The sequence below is a fragment of the Scyliorhinus canicula genome, chromosome 8 (assembly GCF_902713615.1).
Source record: "Scyliorhinus canicula chromosome 8, sScyCan1.1, whole genome shotgun sequence".
NCBI classification, from domain to species: Eukaryota; Metazoa; Chordata; class Chondrichthyes; order Carcharhiniformes; family Scyliorhinidae; genus Scyliorhinus; species Scyliorhinus canicula.
In genome coordinates, this window is record NC_052153.1 from 141813154 (window position 1) to 141837808 (window position 24655).

At 47.5% G+C, this 24655-nt stretch overlaps 1 long non-coding RNA gene across 1 annotated transcript; it reads left to right on the forward strand.

The window, feature by feature from the left end:
* Window positions 1-8043: 8043 nt before the first annotated feature.
* Window positions 8044-22759, forward strand: LOC119970547. Its single transcript, XR_005461646.1, has 3 exons — window positions 8044-8324; window positions 19660-19711; window positions 22114-22759. It is a non-coding gene; the product is annotated as an uncharacterized LOC119970547 (long non-coding RNA).
* Window positions 22760-24655: the final 1896 nt, after the last annotated feature.

The window sequence follows — 24655 nt, forward strand, 5'->3', positions numbered from 1 at the left end:
TTCAGTGGTGAGGGAAAGGGGGTGGATCAGGAACTCTCCGTACAGCTGTCTAGAAGTTGCCAGCAACATTCTTGAATTGGACTCAGACCACGTGTATCCTGCGCCGTCGGAAACTCGTCCCATCGAGTGTACCATCTACAAAATACACTGCAGTAACTTGCAAAGTTTCCTTAGGCAGCAACTTCCAAACCCACGATCACTACCATCTAGAAAGACAAGAGCAGCAGATACCTGGAATGCCCACCACCTGGAGGTTCCCTTCGATGTCACTCACCATCCCAGTTTGGAAATATATTACCATTCCTTTCGGGGGCAGCAGGGTAGCATGGTGGTTAGCATAAATGCTTCACAGCTCCAGGGTCCCAGGTTCGATTCCCGGCTGGGTCACTGTCTGTGTGGAGTCTGCACGTCCTCCCCCTGTGTGCGTGGGTTTCCTCCGGGTGCTCCGGTTTCCTCCCACAGTCCAAAGATGTGCGGGTTAGGTGGATTGGCCATGCTAAATTGCCCGTAGTGTCCTAATAAAAGTAAAGTTAAGGGGGGGGGTTGTTGGGTTATGGGTATAGGGTGGATACGTGGGTTTGAGTAGGGTGATCATGGCTCGGCACAACATTGAGGGCCGAAGGGCCTGTTCTGTGCTGTTCTATGTTCTATGTCCTTCACTGTTGCTGCATCAAAACCCTGGAACTCCATCCCAAACAGTGCGGTGGGTGTACCTAGACCACTTGAACTGCAGAGGTTCAAGGAGGCAGCTCACCACCACCTTCTGAAGAGCAACTAGGGATGGGCAATAAATGCTGGCTAAGCCAGCGGCACCCACATTCTGCAAAATGAGTTAAAACAGTGAGTATCAATGTGCCAGTACCATGTGTACCAGTACTATCTCAAGAGGAAACACCATCCATACAACCAGATTGTGTGACTGCGACTTTTGTTCAATCCACTGAATCAGTGATTGCCAAAGAACCCTCTGCTGCTACAAGTCTTCTTTCTGCAAAAGAGACTATACAGCCTTCCAAAGTAGAGACACCCACAGAAGAACCTGAGAATACCTCAAAGATTATGAATGACCAAATCCCAGTGTGGAATAAACAGCCACCAGCTTGTCTTACCAGAGTGAATATATTACCATTGTGTGCTTTAATACCTGTCCTTGTAGAAATGTTTTAATGACTATAAAAAATCTATAGTTATTTGTTGTGTTTACCCTTAGAAGTAACGGCAGATGGATGTTATATATGTGGGTTGTCGTTTCATGGTCACTTTAAGAGTTTAGTCTCATGATAGTCTGTGACATCACCGGCTGCTTTGCGGGCTTTATCTTCGTCCAGAGCACTCCTCTGTACAGGAAACAGCCATCAAATATACTTTTGTTGATTTTTGCGTTTAACCCATGTGCTTCAGCCTTTCCATTCTTTTCTCCTGCAAGTATAGTACACAACAGGTGCCAAGGTCACACGTTGTGCTGTGAAGTAATTTATCAGTTCAGATAAGATACATAAGTTAAATAGGCAGGAAAGACATACAACCATGATAGATTAAATGGTTTGTCAGTTCCGAATCAGATGAAAGGATAGATGAAATCAAGTCAGACATATCAATCTCTTCTATTTTCAGTCTGCCTGAGCTAACCAAAGCTGAGACTGAAGCCTGAATGCATTCATTTTGAAAATCTTTCCTCTGTCCAAGTGGGTTTTCCCTCGTTACTACCCATTTATGTTTCTCAGGAGCTCATTTCAATCACTCATGCGATCGTGCTGTGCCATTCAAATGTCCAATCACTGAGGAACAGATACAGAAAGTAGACAGCATCTGCTTCCCCTAGCATCTCCTTATTGTTTATCTTTTGTTAGAATATCTCTTCAATTTAGTGGGAATAAGGCACCATCTTATCAGGCGCAGGAATGTCTCAAAGAAAGCATTTGCCATAAGGCGCTGTGTGACCTTGATAACTTCCTTCTTGAACACAATGGGTAAGTGACTGTTGTATTTTGTTATCTTTCAAACATGGGATGGAGATAGAGGTCGGGATTCTCCGAGCCTCAGCGTCAAAATGACGCTCGGCATGGGGGCGAAGAATGGGGTCTCAGACCCGAGATCGGGTCCGACGATGGGACGCAATTCTCTGACGACCGGAGAATCGGCGACAGTCGCGCGCGTTTGACGCGGTGCTGGTCGAGGGCCATTGTAAGAAGCACCCGCAGCAATTCTTCTCGGTCGACTGGCCAAGTTCCCGCCGGCGTGGTTCACGTATGGTTCCACCTGGCGGGAGCTCGGCGTCGCGGCTGCGGTGGCCGTCCTGGTGGGGGAATCAGTCTCCAGGGGGGATGTCATCCAAGACGGTCAGGCCTGCAATCGGGGGCCACCGATCAGCGAGCACGCGCGCGATCTGAGGGGGCCTACCTTCTTTCGTGCGGCCCTTTGTGTAGCTCCGCCATATTGCGCAGCGCCGGCGCACAAGTGGCCGCCGCGCGCATGCGCGGACCCTTGGCGAGCAGTGCAGGGCCGCAGATGGCAGCTGAAGCAGCGTGGAGCATTCCGGCACCGTTATGTCCCCCTGTGGACTACAGTATTGCTGAGCCAACAGGCCCGTTGACGTCGTCATGAAACACTCCGGTGTTTACATCGGTGTCAATACTTGCACAGCCGCATTTTTAGAGAATCCAGCCAGAAACGTCATTGTTAATGTAGGCCGGGTCGTCACGTGACTATGAGATGATGGGGTCAGGTTTAGTGTCACGTGGCAGAAGCGGGCCAGATTCCCCTGGAATCTCTAGCGAAGCACTTGGGGGTGGATGTTTCTGGCCATTCTCACCAGCAGGTTATTCCAGCGGTGGGACCTGATGATCCCGCAGGCGGTCTACAGTGGGGGGGACATGGAAAATCACCCCCCCACTCTAAGTTTTTTATAATAGATGCAGTTAGTCAAATAAACTTACTACAGTCCCTGTTGCAGTCAGTGTTACAGTAAACCACAGAAAACTATACTTAAGAAGCCACAGGATCAGCATTTATTTTTAAATGATTACTTCTCGCAACTTCATAATATTTTCAAAACTAGTTACTTATTATTGAGACGACCATTTTCTTATGGTAGTGTACTTTATAAATGATAAAAAGCTAGAAACAGTGATGATCCAATGAGACGTGGGGATACAAGTGAATCAATTATTAAGATGTCCTGAACATGTTGGCGGCACAGTGGCGCAGTGCCCAGTGTTGCTGCCTCACGGCGACGATGACCCGGGTTCAATCCCGGCTCCGGGTCACTGTCCATGTGGAGTTTGAACATTCTCCCCGTGTCTGTGTGGGTCTCACCCCCACAACATAAGAAATAGGAGCAGGAGTAGGCCATCTGGCCCCTCGAGCCTGCTCCGCCATTCAATGAGATCATGGCTGATCTTTTGTGGACTCAGCTCCACTTTCCGGCCCGAACACCATAACCCTTAATCCCTTTATTCTTCAAAAGACTATCTATCTTTATCTTAAAAACATTTAATGAAGGAGGCTCAACTGCTTCAAAGGGGCTGCAGCAGGCAGCTTCGGTTGGCACTAACCGCAGTGCTTTACTAACCTCTCAACATCGGCAAAAATATCAGGCCACCAAACAAAACACCTCACGAGCATCTTCAGTTTTCGCACACCGGGTTGAGCACTACATAATTCAGCCAAGGGCAATTCCCTTCCTGGTACAGGAACAACTATTCTTGTTCCACAAAGATCCGGTCTTCACAACCTAATTCATCTTTCCGAATACAGTATATCTTCATCTATTCAGACACTGGCTCGTTGGTCCATCCTGTTAATATTTTGTACTTCACTTTGGACAATAGCGGGTCTCTGCTGGTCCAATACTTGATTTGCTGCGCTGAAACTAACAACTTTCCCAAGAGGTTTAGCGCTATTACAATTTCTGGTTACAAGGGAGGGAGGTGCAGGTTGCTACCCTTCAGGTAATGGTCGGCAACTCAGTATATCCGTATTTGCTACCTGCGTTCCAGATGGGGTTGGAATGTATACTTGTTGGTGGATAAGATTAATGCCCAACACTGAATCCTTGCTGATGCGATTGGTGGAATAACCCTGCCTTCCTTAAAAAGACCTAAAGTGGTTTGCGGTCTGTGACAATGGTAAAATGTCTTCCATACACATACTGGTGGAACTTCTTTACTCCATAAGTGAAAGCCAAAAGTTCTTTTTCAATTGGGAATAGCCTTTTTCGGCCTCTGAGAGGGTTCTGGAGAAATATCCTATAGATCTTTCAGACCCACCATTCATTATCTGAGACAAAACTGCGCCGATGCCATAAGGAGAGGCATCACAAGTTAACACTCATTTTCTGGATAGGTCGAAGTTCACCAATAAGCAAGATGAATGTAATGACTGCTTTACCTTGTTCAAAGCTTCTCTCTGAAGTGTCTTCCAAAACCACCACTGGTGGGGCTGGTTTAGTACAGTGGGCTAGGCAGTGGCTTGTAATGCAGAACAATGTCAGCAGCGCGGGTTCAATTCCAGTACCAGCCTCCCTGAACAGGCTCCGGAATGTGGTGACTAGGGGCTTTTGCCAGTAACTTCATTGAAGCCGGCTTGTGACAATGAGCGATATTATTATTATTATTGTTTAGGAACACATGGATGTAGGCCAACAATTCAGCAGAAAATGCCTATAATAATTCAACATTCCTAAGAAGGGCTTAATCTCAGGTGTGTTTCTGGGGCCGGTTCCTCCTTTATTGTGCTAAGCTGGACTTCCATGAGGTGCAACCCATATGCATCTACCCGGTAACCCAGGTAAGCCACTTCATTGGCCTGAAAAGTACATTCCTCCATCTTGAGGTGAACTCCAGCCTCTTGAAATCTTCTTCGCACCTCTTATCTAGGTGTTCGGCTTCTGTTGACCCCTGATTAAAACATCATCCAGGTATACTATTACATGTAGCAATCCTTGCAACAAACTTTCCATCTTTCTTTGAAATATGGCACAAGCTGACGACATGACAAAAGACAGGCTCATATACTGAAACAAACATTTGTGTGCGTTAATTGTAACACAACTGATTCTGCTGATAAGCATGACTCATGTCTAACCTCGTATAAGATTGGGTTTGGTACGTTTCGGCGTGGCCAGTTCGGCGTGGCCGATTCGGTATGGCCAGTTCGGCGTAGCCGATTCGACGGAGGAATTTTTCGGCGGAGGGACGTTTCGGCGTCAAATTAGTTATAGTCGCAAAATGTTTGTGCAGCCCATTTCTTGTATCTTTTCCTTCCAGCCGCCTCAGATATCGTGTTTGTGCACCAAACCGGGTCTCTTAAAGAAAGGCACCAACATTAAACCAGTTCGCCAGTGATCTACACTGCTGTCTGACTTTACACAGCCGGTGTTACTGAAGATATCGTGTTTGTGCACCAAGCCGGGCCTCTTAAAGAAAGCCGGTGTTACTGAAAGTATTGAAGCAGCTGCCCAGTGATCTACACTGCTGTCTGACTTAACACATTGTGTAAAGTCACAATATCTTCAGTAACACCGGCTGTGTAAAGTCAGACCCAGTTTGGTGCACAAACACGATATCTTCAGTAACACCGGCTGTGTAAAGTCAGACCCGGTTTGGTGCACAAACACGATATCTGAGGCGGCTGGAAGGAAAAGATACAAGAAATGGGCTGCACAAACATTTTGCGACTATAACTAATTTGACGTCCCTCCGCCGAAAAACTCCTCCGCCGAATCGGCCATGCCGAAACGTCCCATTCCAATCGGCTACGCCGAACTGGCCACGCCGAAACGTCCCATCCCCTATAAGATTGGCCTCTGATCTGTTTTGCATACAAATCTTCTATCTTTGGAATGGGGTACTTGTCCAGCTTGGCAGCCTGATTCACTGTCCTCACAGATGCGGACGGTCTTGTCTGTTTTTATTGCAGGGACTATGGAGGCTACCCATTCTGCAAACTGGACTAGCTGGATGATTCCCAATTTTTTTAACCTTTTCAATTCCATCTCCACCTATTATACGAGACATAGGGCAGGGGTCTGGCCCTGAAAAACCATGGGTCTATGTAGATCTTCATCTGCAGGCCTTGAATTTCCTCTAGCTCATTGTAAAATCTATCTTCGGACTTCTTTAATAATTCCAGGAGGCCTCCTTCTTTCCTGAGAAAATATACTGTCCAGTTTAATTTAATTTCTTTGAGCCAGTCGTGGCCCAGTAGACTTGGTCCTCAGCCTGAGCTGGGCAGATTGCTGCTGAAATCTCACTGGTACAGTGGTAATACCTATGGTCTTGATGGCCTCTCTACTGTAGGTCACCAATTTTACTGATATATTCCTTACCCCAAAAGTTGAACCCCTTCTCGTAAGAACCTGTACGTGTGTTCCCCTATTACGGTAACGGACACTCCTGTGTCTATTTCCATCTCTATAGGTTTACCAGTAACCAAAAACACTACTATGATGGGGGCTACCTTGCCCGCTTTCACATTGTTCAGTAAATGAACATTCAAATCATTTATAGGGAAATCTTCTACACTGTGTACTTGTGATGTGCGACTGCCTTTAATCCTGAGCAGGCTTGACTTGGTCTCACACTGGTGCCTCAAGTGCCCCTTCCTGTAGCATAAATAGCTTTCTGTTTCCATAAATCTGCAAGCTTCTGGGGAGTGATCACCTCTGCACCAGTAACACTCTGCTTTGACCCTTGGTGTTGCATTCAGTCCCCTAAATCTTCTGACTCTGCTTGCTGCTAGATTTACTAACCATTTAAAACTAGCGTCTTAATCTTTGGCACCAATGCTGACTGCAACTTCCTGCCCTAACTGATGAATCACGCTGCCATTCTGCGCACTTTGAAGCTTCTGTGGGCCATTCTCAGCACTTTACACTGCTAGTGCCATCTCAAGCACCTTTTTTAAATTGATATTTGTCTCCACTAACCGCTTTCTCTGATGGCCTCACTGTTGACTCTAAAAGCAAAGCGGTCTCTCAGCATATTGTTCAAGTCGCAGTGCTCTGCAATTTGCCTTAGCTTCATAATATACATTGCAATGGTCTCTGCTGGGTTTCTCCCTGTGGAATTAAACTTAAAACGCTGCAGGATGACCGATGGCGTTGAGTGATAGTGTGGCTTCACCAAATGGGTGGCATGGTAGCACAGTGGTTAGCACAGTTGCTTCACAGCTCCAGGGTCCCAGGTTTGATTGCCGGCTTGAGTCACTATCTGTGAGGAGTCTGCACGCTCTCACCGTGTCTGCGTAGGTTTCCTCCGAGTGCTCCAGTTTCCTCCCAAAGTCCAGACATCCAGGTTAGGACGATTGGCCATGCCATATTGCCCTTAGTGTCTAAAAAGGTTAGGTGGGGTTACTGGGTTACGGGATAGGGTGGAGGTGTGGGCTTAAGTAGGGTGCTCTTTCCAAGGGCTGGTGCAGACTCGATGGACCGAATGGCCTCCTTCTACACTGTAAATTCGATGATTCTATGATTCAATTAAATCCATTAACTCTGTGAATGAACTAAAATCGGTGTATTCAAGGCTGTAAGACTGTGAATTAGAGTGTAAGTCTGGGTCCCTCATGTTCTTAATAGTCGTCTTCTTCTTCTCTTCCTCCTCTATTCCATTGGCCATAAAAATAATCATGTAGGTGTTCTATATACTGTTTCCAATCCTCAAGTAAGGCATCAGAGGGATCTAATCGACTGAATAGAGACATTTTTCCTGTTATGAGTCCTGTACTCACAGTCTTGGAATACCCATCCTCTGCTTTATCCTCGTCACTAATGTAATAACTTTGGCTCACCTGCTAGTTATTAAACAGCTAACATTTATTTACAACAGAATCTTGCAATTTTGTGGCAGCCAGTTTGCATCCATATCAATCTGAGGCAAAATCCCACACTCACTAGGGTGAACACCCACCCTGGTCCCGATTGGTGTTTTTGCGGGTCATGTGACCAAATCGGCCGATCACCCCTTAAAGGGGCCAGACACCACAGTGATTTGTTCTAAGTTTGGGAAACCAGCGTTTCAGTTTAAGCTCCCTACCTGGCCCCCTGGGATACTTCTTAATGCCTAAGGTTTGGGGGGGGGGGAAATCGGTGGTACAACCTTTCTGGGATTGATTTGCTTCTGTCCTGGCACCCGAACAGCCACAGTGGTTTCTTGCTGAAGCTTCAGTTAAACTATATTTGGATCCCAATTACATAAAGAAGGATGCTGTCATATTTGTTGGATATCCTTGCTCTCTGCTTCAAAGAGTAGATTAAAAACATGGACTTCAGGATCCAGGTAGCTCCAGAGCAGATACGGAACTCAGGACATTCTAATGACAAGCAGGTAGGATTAAAGTTGTCCATTAGTTGGAGATTCAGTTTATTAGTCTGCATAGCTTTTAACCCAAGTTTTTGATAATGTTGCGGCATCATTTCTTTTCTGCCTCTGAGATATAGTATAGTGGACATAGAATTGATATACACAACAAGCTTTGAATCACATTGGCACCATATTCAATTCCATACTTACATGCCATTGACTCTAACCTCAGGAATACACACCAAAAATTGGACTTCCATTTTTCCAACCTTCCAGGGGTTTGATTTTCAATTTGGGGTCAGGAACTAGTGCCCAGATAAATTCCAGGTTCCAACCCAAAAACACATTTACATCGCTCACCCAATACAATCTTCACATGTAAATGGGACGGCAGTGAGCTTGGCAGCCAAGTAGTGGTGCCAGAGAGGGGAGGTTTGGGCTCCCCCCGGAGAACATGTTTAGGTACATGCAGGTGCGGGCGTTTGCCAGGCGGCGGGTGGAGGGGTTCTCCTTGCTGCCCCCACGTGGGGTGCGGGACAGGGTGCTCTCGGGGGTGTGGGTTGGAGGAGGGAGGATTTTGGACATATACCGGATAATGCAGGAGGTAGATGAGGCCTCGGTGGAGGAACTGAAGGGTAAATGGGAAGAGGAGCTGGGTGAGGAGATTGAGGAGGGGACGTGGGCGGATGCCCTGGAGAGAGTAAATTCCTTCTCTTCCTGTGCGAGGCTTAGCCTCATACAGTTCAAGGTGCTGCATCGGGCCCACATGACTGGGACGAGGATGAGTAGGTTTTTCAGGGGCGAGGACAGGTGTGCTAGGTGCTCAGGGGGCCCAGCGAACCATGCCCATATTTTTTGGGTGTGCCCAGTGCTGGGGGAGTTTTGGAAGGGGGTAGCAAGGACGGTGTCGAGGGTGGTGGGATCCAGGGTCAAGCCAGGCTGGGGACTCGCAATTTTTGGGCTTGCAGTGGAGCCGGGAGTACAGGAGGTGAAAGAGGCTGGTGTTCTGGCCTTTGCGTCCCTAGTAGCCCGGTGGAGGATCTTGCTCTAATGGAAGGTTGCGAGGCCCCCAAGCGTGGAGGCCTGGATCAATGATATGGCGGGGTTCATTAAATTGGAGAAGGTGAAATTTGCCCTGAGGGGATCAGTACAAGAGTTCTTTAGGTGGTGGCAGCCTTTCCTGGACTTCTTGGCGGAACGGTAGGGAAATAGGCCGACAGCAGCAGCAACCCGGGGGTTGGGGGGGGGGGGGGGGGAAGGGGAGGGAGGGAGAGTGGGGGGTTTGGTTCGGTGGGAGGGAGAACTGTGTACATGGGTTTGTGGGATGTACGGGTGTTATCTCTTTCCCTTTTGTTGTTTGGGGGTTCTTTTGTTTTTTCTTGTGTTTGTAGTTGCTTTTGAAGTTGGGTGGGTGTTGTTCTTGGGTTGTTATCGCGGCTGTTTTGTTAATATTGTTGTGATGTTTATATTTTGTAAAACTTTCAATAAAAATTATTTTAAAAAAAAGTAGTGGTGCCAAGCATTACCAAAATATGGGGTAAAAGCAAATTACTGCGGTTGTGGAATCTGAAACAATAACAGAAACGATTGCACAACCTCAGCAGGTCTGACAGCATCTGTGGAGAGAAAAAGGAGCTAATGTTTTGAGTCTGGATGACTCTTTGTCAAAGCGAGAGGGAACTGGAAATGGGGTCAGATTTATACTGTGGGGAGGGTGAATATTGAGCGGTGGGGCTGGATAGACGGCTAGCGCTAGGTGGAGATGGACAAAGATGTCGAGGACAGAAGACAAAACAAATGTAAATGAGGTGATTGAGGCTAAGAAGGGTGCTGATAGTGGCAAAAGGTGGGAACTACTTGCAGAGCATGAATGACAAAGACAGACAGCAGTCAGGATTGGGTCTGTTGCTGTCTTACAGAGGAGAGGAGACAGCACTTTGGAGGGCAAGCAGCTGCATGACACACAAGTGGTCAAACGGCCAAATGAAGGCACTGAACCCAATCTGGTACAAAATCCCCTGGTGCCAAACATTTCCTGTCATATTAAATAATTACTTAATCTCTCTTTGTATTGAACCCTACACCGATGCATTAGTGTGCACCAGACTGTTCAGATTGGATGACACACAATTTGAAAATCAATTTCTGGCATTCCCTAGTCCATTAATAGGTTCCTCAAGGAGCTTTTAAAACTGTTAATTGGAGATGAGCAGGTTCCCAGCTCCTCCACCTCTCCGGCCCGCAGTTCTTTGAAAACTTCACTGCAGCTGGCCGAGTTGGGATTCTGGCATCCAGGCCAGGAACATGATGATTTCAAATGCCCAACCACTACTCCACAGGTGATTGCAAATCCTGGCTCAGATTCTGTCCCTTCTGGAATCAACGGAGATTTACAGCATTAGTTTTGGTGGGAGGGGGGGGCGGGGGTGTCGTGATGCACTATCAATTACGACGAGACGAGAGTAGAGAGTAATCGAGGCTTTATTAAGCAGAGATGTGTTGCCTCCTGCAGCTGCTACTAGAAATGGCTGCAGCTCGGAGAGCCCACACATTTATACTCCGCCTACTGGGCAGAGCCAGCAGGCAGGGATCTACCCCCGTACCTGTAGTACAGGAGCCTTACCGTATTACCTCTAATACACGTATTATACAAACAGTGGTGACTACCACATTGACCCCCTGTTTAAAAAAAAGAGTCCAGCGGGGGTGGTGGAAAAAAACTATTTACAAGTATGTGAGAATTTAAAGTTTACTGTCTTTTGAAAAATTCACAAGTTTAGCCGGTCGGGTGCTATGCTCCTCCGCTGAGAGCGCCGCAGTCCCTGTCATGATACAGGCAGGCGACTCCGGGAGCATGTTGTCTTCGTCTTCATCCCCGGGTGGAACCAATGGGAGGACGGATTGTCCTGGGGCGGGGGGTGTAGTGAGGTGCGCTGGGGGGAGGGTAGATGGCGCTGGGGAAATCGGAGGGGGGGTGCCGAGTGGTGTGGGGTCGTGGGTGGGGATCCAGCTGGTGCCAGGTCCCTGTGGGAGACTGTCCCCCCCTGTGGGAGACTGTCCTGGTGGCCGTCGGGGTACGCCACGTAGGCATACTGCAGGTTTGCATGCAGCAGCTGTACCCTCTCGAACAACGGGTCCGCCTTGTGGAGTCCCACATGTTTGCGGAGGAGGACGGGTCCTGGAGCTGCCATCCACGTTGGGAGCGAAACCCCGGAGGTGGACGTCCTAGGGAAGGCAAGGAGACGTTCATGGGGGGTTTCATTAGTTGCAGTGCAAAGTAGCGATCGGATGGAGTGGAGCGCATCGGGGAGGACCACCTGCCAGTGGGAGACCAGGAGATTTTTAGATGGCAGGGCCAGCAGGACAGCCTTCCAGACCATCCCATTCGCCCTCTCCACCTGCCCGTTTCCCCGGGGGGTTGTAGCTGGTTGTCCTGCTTGAGGCAATGCCCTTGCTGAGCAGGAACCGATGCAGCTCATCACTCATAAAGAAGGATCCCCGGTCGCTGTGGACGTAAGCGGGGAAACCAAACCGGGCGAAGATGATGTTGAGTGCTTTACTGACCATAGCAGACGTCATATTTGCATGGGATGGCGAACGGGAATCTGGAGTATTCATCGACCATGTTCAGGAAGTACGTGTTTCGGTCGGTGGAGGAAAGGGGCGGGAAGCCTTCACCAGTTGCGCTCTGTCTGGCCGGTAGAAGTGCGGCTTGCACGCAGTGCAGACCTGGCAGTCTCTGGTGACCTCCGCAATGGAGTTGCGGGCCTTCATGAAGTGAAAGAACCAGGTGACCCCTGCGTGACAGAGGCCATTGTGTAGGGCCTGAAGTCGGTCCACTTGTGCGCTGGCACATGTACCTCGGGATAGTGCATCAGGTGGCTCATTGAGCTTACCGGGGCGATACAAAATCTCGTAATTGTAGGTGGAGAGCTCAATCCTCCACCTTAAGATTTTATCATTTTTGATCTTGCCCCGCTGCGTATTATTAAACAAGAAGGCAACCGACCATTGGTCAGTGAGGAGAGTGAATCTCCTGCCAGCCAGGTAATGCCTCCAATGCCGCACAGCTTCTACGATTGCTTGGGCCTCCTTTTCGACAGAGTAGTACCGAATTTCGGAGGCATGGAGGGCGCGGGAAAAGAATGCCATGGGTCTGCCTGCCTGATTGAGGGTGGCAGCCAGAGCGATGTCCAATGCATCGCTATCGACCTGAAAAGGGAGGGTTTCGTCGACCGTGTGCATCGTGGCCTTAGCAATGTTGGCCTTGATGCGGTTGAAGGCCTGGCGGGCCTCAGCCGTCCGGGGAGAAGTGTTGCTCGTTCTGGGTGAGTGTGCTTAACACTCGATTTGGCTCTGTTTCGTTACTTAGTTCTGGAGTCGCCAGGTATCGTTAAGATACCGCCACAAGTTTCAAGGTCAAACTCAAATAAAACCATACACCAATTAGTAAGTTCAAACAACTGAGTTTATTATAATACAATTATAATACTACCCATGCACACGCTAAGAGGATTAAATTATTCCTACCACTAAATAAACCAATACTTATCTCAAAGGGAACTGCCGGATCAGGGACAAGGCCTCTTGCTCTGCTCTGGTCTGCAGACTTCAGGTTGGTACAGGTTAAAAAGGGGTCAGGAGTGTCTATCTCTGGTAGCGATCGTTGTGAGACACTTACTTGCTGCCGGGTGTTTTCCGAAACCTCTCCTCTCTCTCGGTCAGGGTCTTCTTTGGCAAAAGCTGGTCGAGGTGCTGGTCCAGAGAGGAGGGCTGGTTAAGAAGAACAAACTATGTGTGGGACCTGTCTTTTATAGGTCCCAGGGCTTCCCGCCCTTTTGGGCGGACCCTTTTCCTGCTGGGAATCGATTGGGTCTCTTCCCAATCGATATGTTTGAATCCCCCCAATACCTAGATAAAGTTACCATCTGCGGCCACGACCAACAGGACCACGATGTTAACCTTTTCAAATTTCTCCAAACCGTCAAACTCCTGAACCTCACGTATAACAAGGAGAAGTGCGTGTTCAGCACCAACCACTCAGGCATCCTTGGCTATGTGGTGCAAAATGGAGTTCTAGGGCCCGACCCCGACTGCATGCGCCCCCTCATGGAACTCCCACTGCCCCAAGGCCCTGAAACGATGCCTGGGGTTTTTCTCCTATTATACCCAGCGGGTCCCTAACTATGCAGACAAGGCCCGCCCACTCATTCAGTCCACAGCTTTTGTAGCCACCGAAGTTGCCGGCGCACTCTTTGTCCTTCCGCCGTCCCGCAGTATCCATTCGCGGGGCGGCTGAGGGGCATCCCGGCCCGCGCATGCGCGGGTTTCGCGCAAATGCGCGATGACGTCATCCGCGCATGCGCGGGTTGGAGTCTTCCAATCCGCGCATGCGCGGCTGACATCATATGACGTGTCAGCCGGCGCTAACTCTGGCAAGCGGGCTTAACGAAATTCGTTAAGCCCACGATGCCGGAGTTTACGGCGTCGGGATGCTAGCCCCGACCGGGGACCAGAATCGGTTCCCGGTCGGGAAGGGGGGGGGCTGGCGTCAAACCCGCCCGGATTTGACGCCAGCCTTACGATTTCTCCCCATATGGGAGAATCGCGCCCGTGTTGCCTCCTGCAGCTGCTACTAGAAATGGTAGCAGCTCAGTGTGCACACACATTTATACACTGCCTACTGGGCGGAACCAGCAGGCAGGGATCTACCCCCGTACCTGTAGTACAGGAGCCTTACCATATTACCTCTAATACACGTATTATACAAACAGTGGTCACTACCACAGGAGGGAAGGTTGAGGCATGTCAAAGGATGCTTTGTGCTTGAGTTTGCCATGAACAGACCATTTGATTTAAATGAGACACCTCCCCATTGTGTACTGACAACACTGTCAGATGGCAATTCAGTGTCGTATTGAAAACAACCTCAGGGCAAATCCTCACTTTGCCCACAGGGCCTGAGCAAGGGCACGCAGCAATAGATTTGGAATTAGGAAAATATTGTGTTTAATAAGGACACAGGGAGTCCACACTGAGTAAAATAAGAACAGAGTTTTGTTTACACAAATGATATATACACACCCAGTAGACCCCTACTGGGCTCCTCTCTCTGGCCGGTACCTTACTGGCCGATCTTATATGCATTGGTTAATTGAGCTATCCCGCCCTTAAGATCATAGAATTTACAGTACAGAAGGAAGCCATTCGGCCCATCGAGTCTGCACCGGCTCCAGGAAAGAGCACCCTACCCAACGTTAACACCTCCACCCTATCCCCACCCAACACTAAGGGCAATTTTGGACACTAAGGGCAATTTATCATGGCCAATCCACCTGACCTGCACATCTTTGGACAGTGGGAGGAAACCGGAGCACCCTGAGGAAACCCACGCACACACGGGGAGGATGTGCAGACTCCACACAGACAGTGGCCCAAGTCGGAATTGAGCCTGGGACCCTGGAGCTGTGAAGCGATTGTGCTATCCACAATGCTACCGTGCTGCCCCAAAGGATTAAGGGGGGGAGATGGACTATGCAAGGTGCACGGGGAAGACAACATTCCCACTATGTTGGTCCTGTGCGGGATATTACAATTCCTTTTCAGATACCAAAAACATTTTTAGGCTGACAGTCTTCCTTTTCTGGGGAGTGGCCAGATGGCTTCACAAAAAGTGGTTCTTTCCATTTCCTGTTAAATCAGGGATTGCAGGAGGATGCTGGTTACATCGGGTAAAAATTTCCTTGGGTGTTTCTGTGCCAGGTGCTGAGGAGGCGCATTGTCACTTAGGATATTGTGGATGTTTGCCAAGATAAGAAATATTCAATTTCCCAAATTTCTACAGTCTAAGTTGTGCCAATGAATCCTGAATTGAAGTTGCTAAAGTTTGCCAGAGGCGAATTGTGCAGCATTTTGTGAGCTCTGCTCATTTGCATAGTTAAAGGCCCTTGTGCCTCAGGCAGCAGCACCCCTACCTCTGAGCCAGAATATTTTGGGTTTGCGTGCGACTCCATGCCTTCCGGACAATAGAAGAGCACAGCCATCGGTATAGGCAAGCCAGCATGGGCTGGTTCTCAGCCCAGAACATTGGGAAGAGTCAATGTCAGAAAGGGCAGTCAGCTACAAAACCACCTGTCAATTCCAAACCTGATGGTTGATATGAATGGAGACAGGAAAGTTGATCAACCAGCATTGTGGCAACCCTATGCCGCAACTGACATTAGCGATAGACTCAGTGGCTCCGGTTCTGTTTCTCCAGTGCTGTCGACTGTGATCTCCTCACCAGGTGAGCCTTGTGCTCCCGAACACAAGGGTGGAAACTGGTTGTATGGTGGAGTCGTTCACACTGTTCAGGCGTGCCAAAAGCCATAAGACTGGTGTGTGGGCAGGTCCTACAGGTGGGAATGAGCGAGGAATGAGTGCATTTACAGTGACGTTAGCTGCAGTGTGATGTGGAGCCTGAAATTTACACACAGATTGTGACAGGGAGCTGGTCATATTTCCTGGCCGGGGATGGGATGGATCGGATCAGAGGCGCAATGGACAGATAAGGCTTGGAGACAGCTCGTGATCCTTAGGGGTGGGAAGGCTGAGAGTGTCACTCGTGAGACTTTTACTCTGAAAATGAAGATATGCCAGGAAGGGCTCCAGCGGCACTGGTGCATATCTCCTTCATTTGGGGTGAGCTCTGCAAATCCCTTGCTTCCTCTGCTGTGGGGCTGTGTTTCTAAGGATTACACTGAGGAATGTGGTGGGCCAGCGATTGAGCGCAGCCATGCCTATCCCTTTGATGGTACTGCTGGGATATGAGGGTTTCCATATGGGTGGGTTGCCACATGACCAGTAGCCCTCAGAGTATTTACAGAGTTCTGTGAGCAGTTAACAGTCTCAACAGCCATGAGCCTGTATGTTTCAGCTAGGGGGTAGGTTGATGGAGAAATAGGGGTCTCAGCCAGGGTACCCTGATCCTGAGGAGGACCACACGAATCCGCACACTTACCACCAAATCATTCCCTGTTACTCCATGAGGTCCAGGCTTCCATGCCCCAGCAAGCCTGAAAGGTTTCAATGGTTTTCTTACCTCCTTGTTGCCCTTCAACGGCCATAGCGCCTGGGCCCAGCTTGTAAATACTTGCAGAAAATCAAGCCTGCATAATTGATGGCTGAGAGGGGTGGAGCATAATGGGGGGTGGAGAATCGGGCTTCCAGCCCCTTCATCAGCTTTAAATATATGCAAATCGCAACTTTGCGTGGTGCCACCGGCATGGGTGGGTTGTTCACTGCCAGCAGGAGATCGGAGCATTCCAGCGGGTTGAGCTCCACGCCCTGATCCTGTTTTTCAGGAAATGCTCCATTATCCGTCCAATCTTGAATCCCCATACCGGCAGCGGGAAATGGAGGATTCACCCCGTCGAGTTCAACATTCACTCAATAACCTGCAAAATAGCATTGATTTTTCAGCAGCTCCACACAGTCTGAGAGTCCAGTGCCATCAACAAGGCTATGTCCCTAGTAATCCATCCCAGCAAGATATGGAAGAGAACAGCAAAAGTATCACATCAGTTGAATACCTTTCGCCAGCACTGCCTATGTAAGATCTTGGGCATCACTTGGGCATCACAGATACACCTGTGGAGCATCGTGAGGGAGAGATGCCAGATGCAGGCATATGAGCTGCCTGAGTGGCAGTAAAATGGACACTGCTAGGCAGAAGAAGATGGAGTTGGCTCAAGAAGGTTTGGCGAAGTAGATGTAAGGAGGACCTCCAAGAGAATAACACCACCTGCACTGGGGTGCAAGGGCTTTGGATGGACCAGTGCCAGTGGTGAAATCGTACATAGGAATTAGGAGCAGAAGTAGACAATTCAACCCTTCGAGCCAGCTATGCTATTCAATCAGAACATGGCTGTTTGCTTCCTGGTCTCAAAGCCAATTCCCTACCTGTTCTCCATATCCCTTGAACACATTTAAAAAATCAGAAATATATCCATCTCCTGCTTGAAACCATTTAATGACTCCGATTCCACCGTGCTATGGGGCAGCGAGTTCCACAAATTCACCACCCTCTTCGATAAGTAGCTCCTCCTCATTTCAGTTCTAAATCTGCCGTCTCTCAACCTATATCCGTGACCTCTCATTCTAGATTACCCTACAAGAGAGAACATTTGGCCTACGTTTACTTTATCAATCCCTTTCAATATTTTATATACCTCATCAGATTCCTTCTCATCCTTCTGAACTCCAACTAAGCCCAAAATGTTTAATCTCTCCTCATACATCAACCCTTTCATCCCCGGAATCAATCTGGTGAACCTCCTCTGAACTGCCTCCAATGCTACCACATCCTTCCTCAAATAAGGAGGCCAAAACTGGTCACAATATTCCAGATGGGGTCTATATCAGTGTTTTTCAAACTTTTTTTCCAGGGATCCACTTTACCCAACGGCCAACCTAACGGACCCATGCTGCCTGACCTTCGTGACTTACGCCGGCTGACTTTCGCGACCTGCCATTTTCTCTTAGCTTTAATGTGAGAAGAAAACTGCTTGGTCCTCACGATCTCACTCCAATCAGGTTCAGAGGAGGGGAGGGCTATGCACATATCGGGTGCAGGATTCAGACGGTTCCTTCATGCCGTTTTCATCTTTGTGAGGATGGAAAATCCAATCTCACACATGGAGGTCATTGAAGGAACAAAATGCTTGTTTTACTCAGCTCCAGATACTCCTCGGAGACACTACTCCAGAATGCTGACAGTTTCATTGACTTGTGCAGTGTTTTGAATGTGCTGTCAAAGCTGAGGCGCAGAAGTTCAGTCAGCTTTATTTTGAGTCAGGTTTGCCAGTCCATTTATAGTTTCCTTACTAATGCTATTTTCTTCGATGTGTCACAGCAGTGTGGGGAACATGTAGTAATTTTGGCTTTGCACTCAATGAGTTTTGGAAAGCTGCGATCTCTTCACAGTGCCAAAAGCAATCATCATTCTACCCTTGAAATTTGAGGTTCAGTTAATTTAGAATTGAAAAGATGATAGTCAGCATCCAAGTTTCATCAGCAAATCAATCAGCCATGGAAGGCAATTTCTCGAGGAGGAAAGCGTGGATTTAGTACCTCAGTTGGTAAACTCTGAATAGCTCACCTGTTCACTGATCATTACAGTAACTCTTCAAGCAGATGAAGTCCACCATCATTGGGATTGACTGGTAACTGTTTTGATTCAGTGCTTCAATATAGCTTAAAAGGTCAGCAAAAAACTTATAGCCACCCTTCAGTACACAGACAACGATGATGTGATTATTTCCCATGGCTTTCATTATATACCTTGCCAAACGTTCAGTTTTGTCCATGATTAAACCATGAGGAATTTGGACTCTCTCCAGATCATTTGAGTAATGTTGAGGAATGCAAAACAGATTGAGGTCATAGCCTTATTCATCATTGGTGATCATCACAGTGAGCCGTCGGCATGCCGTGATCGCACTTTGACCCCAGGTTCAGGTCCGAACACTCCCAGGCCTCATGCGCATTGATGAGCGGGCACGCATGCGAAGTGCTCCCGCATTTTTTTAGTTGGTCGCAGCCGCCATTTTTAAAGCCACTCGCAGCCGGAATTGTTAGAAGCCAGCTGCTGCAGCTGTTGTGCGGGAGTTCCGCAATCAGGAATGCCACGATGGACGGCTCGGCGATCCTCCCGACACCCACCCGCGGGTCGCGACCCCCACTTTTTAAAAATGCCTGGTCTATATAATACCAGATACAAGTGTTGTATGTGGTACACAATTGCAACAACACTTCTCTACTTTTAGACTCCGGTCCTTTTGCAATAAACACTAACATTCCATTTGCCTTTTTAATTACATGCTGTACCTGCAAACCGACTTTCTGCAATTCATGAACAAAGACACCCAAATCTGTCTGCCCAGACCCATTGTGAATCTGCTTTCAATTTAGATAATAACTTGCCTTTTATTTTTTCAGCCAAAATGGATAACCTCACACTTACCTACATTAAACTACATCTGCCAAACTTTTGCCCAATGTCCTAGTCTGACTATATCCACCTGTAAAATGTTTATCTCCTCTTCACTGTCTGCTTTCCCATCGAAATTTCATCCACAAATTTTGCCATGTTACACTCAGTCTCTGCTTGCAGATCATTTATATAGATTGTAAACCTTGCTGCCTATTGTGCCGCATGGATCCAATGGAATGAAGCCTAAGTCTAAGACTACGTAACGGCCAAATGGAGAATTTATTTTCTGTAATTTAGGACATAGGTTCTCCCTTGACTGTATTTTGATAATGTTGCTTGTAATTTGTTACAATAAATGTCTTAAAACTTGAAATCTTGTACTTTCAGGCGGTCTCTGGAAAATCAAATATCTACGAGCTCACAATAGCTGAAATGCCATGTAAGAATATTACTGTGCTTGAGAATTACAGAGTATAGCCTTTAAAAATTGAACTCTGGCAGAAGTATCCAACACCAGGCCACTGCAGCAGCAGATAAATGAGCAATTCACAGTCAGCTATCTCCCTTGCATAACTCAAGTGTGTCTATGCTCTATTTTCTAAGATTGACTTCCACCGAAGTATCTGGAACAGACAGTCCAAATGCATAACCGGAAATTCTGAGCTGTAGCACCATTGGTTCTCATTATGTATATTTTAATTGGGTGCATTGGGAGTATCATATATTTTAATTAGGTGCATGGGGATTCTTGTGCTAATTGCAGGAAGGGACGACTTGTTTTTGAAAACTAGAGATATCTATTTTGGGATGGAAAACTGGCTTCCATCCTCTTCAGCAGGTCAGTCAGGTGATTTCCCCTGATTTTATTCTCCAGCAATACTGTAGATGGTGTGAGATACTTGTCACCTCCTTAACCCACAGCCATCATTCCACATCTCCATTTTATGGAGCATGAAGGCAGTAGAGAGGGTGCAGAAAAGATTCACGAGAACGGTTCCAGGGATCAGCAAATTCAGCTATGAAGATAGACTGGAGAAGTTAGGAACGTTCTGATTGGAGAAGAGGAGGCCGAGATGAGCTTTGATAGATGTATTCAAAATCATGAGGGAACTGGACAGAGTGGGAGAAACAATTGCCTTTCATGAAAGGATTGAGAACAATGGTGCATCGGCTTAAAGTAATTAGTAAAAGAAGCAAAAGTGACAGTAGGATAAACATCTTTACACAGTGAGTGGTTGGGTTCTCGAATACACTACCTGATGGTGTGTTAGAGGCAGGGTCAACTGCAACATTCAAAAGGAACTTAGACTATTATCAGAAAAGGAAGAATATGCAGGATTACGGGGAGAAGGTGGGGGAAAGGTATTTAGAGAGCTGGCGCAGATACAGTCGGCCAAATGGCCTCATCCTGTGTCATAACAGTCCTGTCGTTTGAAGGTCACCTATCAGGTTTCTGTCAATGCCACGGCATCAACGTCACAAATGATAGCCTCTGTGAAAGTGTGGGTACATCATCACGCCTCATGTTTCTCATCCTCCCTGCAGCTTTTTTGATATGGTTGATAATACTACCCTTCTTCAGTGGCTATTCTTTATTTTCCTACTCAGGGAGACTCCCTCACCTGCTTCCACTTCTGCCAATCATAGCAAGAACATCTCCAGAAATCATTGCACCTCTCACCTTTCCACCTCTCATCATTCCCTCTGGAATCCATGAAGGATCAAGGATCTACCCTTCCAATGAAAAATGTGCGGGATTTGCTGGGTCCGTGGTTGACACTCGGGAGGCTGACAAGCTGCAGCCGCATATACACATTACAATCCCCACACTCACTCATCCTAGCCAACAAGATAACAAGATGGCAGTGGTTGTGCTGGAGCATGTCCATACAGCTCATGGATCGTCTGGAGCCAGAGGGCACCTAGGGGGTGGCCTGGGGCGACACCTATATGACCCGTGGCACTAAATTCATTGTGAGCTGTCAGCGGCATACACAGCTGCGTGGCTGCCTTGCAGGCTGCGGCAATGGTGCCCGTGCCCGTCTACCCCGATCCCACAGCCCACCTCCTGGCCACTTCCCCGGCACTAGTAGAAGCCCCCCGACCAGTAGCAAACTATCAGCAAACAATGGCATGTTGGACACTTTCCGTACCCCCTCTCTATCGCCCATCAGCCAGTTTCACGATTTTTTAAAGAAAAAGTGAATCGCGCCGCCAGGTACTCGGCCCATCAGAGGCAGAGAATTGTGGAGGCTCCATTGAATACTGGGTCAGGCCCGCTAATGATATGCAAATGGTGTTTACAGTATGTGCATTCCGGAACACATTGACGCCGCTGTCAAGGTGACAGAGAATTGCGATATTTCATCAAATCGGTGCCTACCACGAATTTTGCGTCGGAACCCATTCTCCGCCCAATCGTGTTCCTGATTTGGGGGTCAGTCAATGGAGAATCCCACCCAGTATATTTTATGGTACTTTGTTTATTTAGTCAAACATATAACTTTCCCAGAGGCCTTAATAGGGAAGATGCTGAGAGGATGTTTCCCCTGACATAGTGTCAGGATAAGGGATCAATCATTTAAGAATGAGATAAGCAGAATTTCTTTCACATAGAGATGTTGGAATTCTCTACCCCTAATGACTGTGGGTGTTTGGTTAATGAGTATGTTCAAGACAGATTGATAGATTTGGGGGCACGAAGAGAATCAGGTATGTGAGAGTAAAGTGGAGTTGAGTGCAGCCATGGTGTTATTGAATGGCAGGGCAGACAAAAGGGACTGTCGGTCTAATCCTGGTCCAATTTCTTTTGTTCTTATGTTAAAACATCACCATCTCCAGCAGGAAATTCCAAAAGTAACGGCAGAATCCGGGAGTTCACTGAATGTCTTCTCATCATATTTCCTCCCCTCTGAAACTGCTCATCTCAGAAAATCAGAGGCAATACCTCCTGAAGTAAAGCCATATAATTGGTTTGAAAAACAACTATTGTTGAACTCAGCTTTAAACAAAATGTGACAACTGTCAGCAGAAATATGCCCTTTGATAGAAAGTCAATGTGGAAATGTTTGTAACTATCCACAGCTTTATTTTGGCAGATTAGTTGCACAATAGCTATTTTCCTTCACAGCACTTTTGTTCTGAAATGGCCACGAGAGAATGTTTGAACACAAAACTGTATTTAAAATTTGTAACTATGCGTGTAGCTCTCGTTTGTTTCGGCAAGCAGTTGGTGTTAATGACTAAAATGTAACTATTTAATTTGCTTTCACTCTGAAGCAGCAACTACTATTAAGGACAGGTTCTGGCTAATACAGTGCGACAGCATGTGTGCAGGAGAGAGTCCAGAAAAATTGCTTAGAAGGTGCAATTTATGTATTCTGGGAACACTACATTCTCAGGCAATGATTTTATTTTGAATCCCATGTCAGTGAAAAAGCTGACTGACAATAATATAATTGATTCCTGCAACATTAACCCTTATCAGTTTAACATTTATTGATCTCCAAATAAACAAAAAGCTCTTTGGAATGTAATTTTCTCCAATGTAGAGATTACAAAAATATAAGCAACATCTTATTCACTTCAATTAATTACAATTCCCAATCCAAGAATTATTTGAATTTCACAGCATACAACTTAATTTAACCTAGGCACTATACTGTTGATTTTCTGTTAAATTGGTAAATGAATGATTAACTAATTATACAACAAATGAGCTCTTTACTCCTGTAGTTTATGGGAAGCCTAGGGGTAAGCATAATGCTGAATTAACTGTAACATTTTTTGATATCATCAAAATTGCATGGTTTTGGAACACAAATCGACAGCTATTAAATTACTATTCCAACACAATATAATTTGTCTCTATTCATTTGTAGCTACCTTTTTTATTCTCATTCTCAACAATCCTCAGAAATGTCTTCAGCTGGAGCGGAGCAGGAGGAGCATCTCACTGCCTCTTGTGAATAAGACAAATGAAAATAAAAGCAAAAGAGAGGATCCCAAGATCAACCTTTCTTTTTATAGGCAGTTCTACTATTTGAACGAAGCAGTCATTGTAGGGGCTGGTTTAGCACAGGGCTAAATCGCTGGCTTTGAAAGCAGACGAAGGCAGGCCAGCAACACGGTTCAATTCCCATACCAGCCTCCCCAAACAGGCACTGGAATGTGGCGACTAGGGGCTTTTCACAGTAACTTCATTTGAAGCCTACTTGTGACAAGCAATTTTCATTTTCATTTCATTGTAGGTTGTAGACTTCGAGACACGTAATTTTAATTCTTGTCTGGCCGAGTGTGATGACTTCCTCATATTTTCCTTTACATCTCTTCATGTTGCACTTTCACAATGAATGGTAATGATCTGGAACCCACTACCCACGAGGGTGGTGGAAGTGGAAACAATCTATGAATTTGTGGTGCTGATAGATTGGGCGCAATTCTCCCAAAGGGGACAAAGTCCCCCAGTGAGCATGTTCAGCCGTGTCTTTCACGGCGCTCGCGTTGAATAATAATAATAATCACTTATTGTCACAAGTAGGGAATAAGGGGCCTGAATGGGGAAAAGGTGGCCGAGGGCACACACAGCACCGTTTTGTACAGTGGGAAGTTCCGGCGAGCGGAGCTCCGCAGTGTAGTGGAAATGGCGTCCCGATCTCCGAGGCCCCCAAAATGATCCTTGACCTCTCCCCAGCCTGAACACACTGAGGGAGGGTCTCCACCCTCCCCGCCCCACACAGGGCACCCTTGGCCTGATCGCACGTGCGCATAAAATGCCAGCTTGGCACCTTGGCAGTGTCAACATGACACCTTGGCTGTGTCCATGCCACCTGGCAGTGCCATCTGGGCACCATGGCAGTGCCAGGTTGGCACAAAAATGCCACTGCCAGGGTGCCAGCAGCACCAGGACACCACCCTGGCTGAAGCTGGGGGCCTCTGATCCCCTGGGAGATCACCATGAGTGCCATTCTGTCTGGTCCCTGTTTGTGAGGCCCAGTGCTGAACGCCGCTTGCCCGAGGTCTCTGAGGCTAAGGGGTTGAACCCCAAAGCCTCAGGTACCTCAGGAACCTGCATTAGAGCGACGCTAACTGCATCGATTTAAATATGCAGATTTGCCAAAACATAATGGGGCTGGATTTACATCACAATGTCTCTCGAGACCGTGTTGAATCTTGTGAGGTGTGGCAAGCCGGGTAGATCGTGGGAGCGGGGTCTCCTGGCTTACATCGGCCACGCTGCGACGTGGCGAGCTGCTTTTCAGGTGCAGCATGGGCCGTTAGATCGTGCACTTTACCTTGACAGTTGGACTCATTGTCAAATGTGTCCATGCTGCAAGAACTAATGCTTTGTCCTTGCAGTACGTAGCTTACAAAAGTAGGGAAG